The sequence below is a fragment of the Pseudophryne corroboree genome, unplaced genomic scaffold (genome assembly GCF_028390025.1).
Source record: "Pseudophryne corroboree isolate aPseCor3 unplaced genomic scaffold, aPseCor3.hap2 scaffold_2381, whole genome shotgun sequence".
Taxonomy (NCBI): domain Eukaryota; kingdom Metazoa; phylum Chordata; class Amphibia; order Anura; family Myobatrachidae; genus Pseudophryne; species Pseudophryne corroboree.
In genome coordinates this window covers 1-2,500 of record NW_026969036.1, presented here as the reverse complement: position 1 = coordinate 2,500, position 2,500 = coordinate 1, and the positions used below count along the sequence as shown (strand labels likewise).

General features: G+C 35.4%; 4 non-coding genes across 4 annotated transcripts in view; all 4 read right to left on the bottom strand.

Moving 5' to 3' along the window:
- Positions 1-51, bottom strand: part of TRNAS-AGA (transfer RNA serine (anticodon AGA)) — an 82-nt gene extending 31 nt beyond the window's left edge. The window contains exon 1 of the tRNA in view: positions 1-51. This exon is cut by the window's left edge and continues 31 nt beyond it. This is a non-coding gene — a tRNA (tRNA-Ser).
- Positions 52-291: 240 nt separating this feature from the next.
- On the bottom strand, positions 292-381 carry TRNAY-GUA (transfer RNA tyrosine (anticodon GUA)). The gene is given in 2 exon segments: positions 292-327; positions 345-381. It is a non-coding gene; the product is annotated as a tRNA-Tyr (tRNA).
- Positions 382-1,284: 903 nt separating this feature from the next.
- TRNAS-AGA (transfer RNA serine (anticodon AGA)) lies at positions 1,285-1,366 on the bottom strand. Its single transcript has one exon. It is a non-coding gene; the product is annotated as a tRNA-Ser (tRNA).
- A 240-nt stretch (positions 1,367-1,606) lies between these two features.
- TRNAY-GUA (transfer RNA tyrosine (anticodon GUA)) lies at positions 1,607-1,696 on the bottom strand. The gene is given in 2 exon segments: positions 1,607-1,642; positions 1,660-1,696. It is a non-coding gene; the product is annotated as a tRNA-Tyr (tRNA).
- Positions 1,697-2,500: the final 804 nt, after the last annotated feature.

Below are 2,500 nucleotides of genomic sequence, written 5' to 3'. Positions count from 1 at the left end.
AGACCCCAATGTAATTCTATTCCATCGCCTTAACCACTCGGCCACGACTACCTCTCATGCAATGTGAAGTTTTCACAAAAATTTTCTCTATGGGTTGAGCTACTTCATTTCAGGCTGTGAGGATGACTGAAGTAATATTGTATCAGAGATGATTTCCACGGGAAGTTAATCCTGACCACAGTGACCTGCGTTAATGATTTTTAAAATATAACTTGGAGAATGCTTTATACTTGGTACAGTTTTGGGTTTGTAAAATGTCAGTACTGACATCTAAGTTTATCAAAAGCATCATCCTTCGAGCCGGAATTGTACCAGCGACCTAAGGATTTTTGTACCAATCTCCTTTACAGTCCTTCGCTCTACCAGCTGAGCTATCGAAGGATTCCATGAGCGTACAGTTGTGATATTACGTGCTATTAAAATGATTGAGTGTTAATTTTAAACATTATCAACTTTCCAAGCAAAATGAAAAATGATTTAACTACACAAAAGAGATTCAACTACTTATTCATGTGCTGCTTTATCACACAAATTGTCATGTTTAATCATTTGGAAAATATCACTAATAGTTTGACTTATATTTGTGCAATTTCTATCAACTGGCTACAGAGCTAGTTTGGAAAGCACGTTCAATAGATTTTTTAGTGTAGCCAAACTTACATCAAGATTAGAGATGCTTGAGCCTATCAAACCTTCTACACTCTTTTAAATTTTGCTTGTTTTGTAAACTAATCAAGTGTTCCAGGAATGATGGGGATATTCCATTGTTTGTTCTGATTTGACAATTCATTTTGGACAATGAGCGGCCCTTTTGAGCTAGTGAAGATAATTGTGCTACATGAGAGTATGCACAGACAATTATTTTTCTTTTTTTGCATTAAAGCACAATTTTTAATAAAGGAGAGGTTAATGATATAATAATTAGCACTGAAAGTCATCTGACACGATTTGAAAGTAAAATGTTGTGCATTGAAAGTAACCAAAGCTCTTTTTACTTTGAGTGGACATCATTTTCTTTCAAATGAATTTGATATTTTGCTAAATGTACAAAACTTTCTTACAAATTTGACATTCAAAATGCATTTGTAATTAATAAATGCTACTTAGTATGGCTGCTGAGATTCCTGGGCTCAGTCTCAAGTAGAGGAGGAGAATGACGGATAGAGAAAGAGAGAACAGACAGCCATCCTAAAGATTTTGATGTGCCAGTTCCTGACTCACCCTGAGCAACACTGGTTTCAAGCTTTTAGTAAATTTTCTGAAAAATAAAACAAAGCATGTGGTCGTAGTCGGCAGGATTTGAACCTGCGCGGGGAGATCCCAATGTAATTCTAGTCCATCGCCTTAACCACTCGGCCACGACTACCTCTCATGCAATGTGAAGTTTTCACAAAAATTTTCTCTATGGGTTGAGCTACTTCATTTCAGGCTGTGAGGATGACTGAAGTAATATTGTATCAGAGATGATTTCCACGGGAAGTTAATCCTGACCACAGTGACCTGCGTTAATGATTTTTAAAATATAACTTGGAGAATGCTTTATACTTGGTACAGTTTTGGGTTTGTAAAATGTCAGTACTGACATCTAAGTTTATCAAAAGCATCATCCTTCGAGCCGGAATTGTACCAGCGACCTAAGGATTTTTGTACCAATCTCCTTTACAGTCCTTCGCTCTACCAGCTGAGCTATCGAAGGATTCCATGAGCGTACAGTTGTGATATTACGTGCTATTAAAATGATTGAGTGTTAATTTTAAACATTATCAACTTTCCAAGCAAAATGAAAAATGATTTGACTACACAAAAGAGATTCAACTACTTATTCCTGTGCTGCTTTATCACACAAATTGTCATGTTTAATCATTTGGAAAATATCACTAATAGTTTGACTTATATTTGTGCAATTTCTATCAACTGGCTACAGAGCTAGTTTGGAAAGCACGTTCAATAGATTTTTTAGTGTAGCCAAACTTACATCAAGATTAGAGATGCTTGAGCCTATCAAACCTTCTACACTCTTTTAAATTTTGCTTGTTTTGTAAACTAATCAAGTGTTCCAGGAATGATGGGGATATTCCATTGTTTGTTCTGATTTGACAATTCATTTTGGACAATGAGCGGCCCTTTTGAGCTAGTGAAGATAATTGTGCTACATGAGAGTATGCACAGACAATTATTTTTCTTTTTTTGCATTAAAGCACAATTTTTAATAAAGGAGAGGTTAATGATATAATAATTAGCACTGAAAGTCATCTGACACGATTTGAAAGTAAAATGTTGTGCATTGAAAGTAACCAAAGCTCTTTTTACTTTGAGTGGACATCATTTTCTTTCAAATGAATTTGATATTTTGCTAAATGTACAAAACTTTCTTACAAATTTGACATTCAAAATGCATTTGTAATTAATAAATGCTACTTAGTATGGCTGCTGAGATTCCTGGGCTCAGTCTCAAGTAGAGGAGGAGAATGACGGATAGAGAAAGAGAGAACAGGCAGGC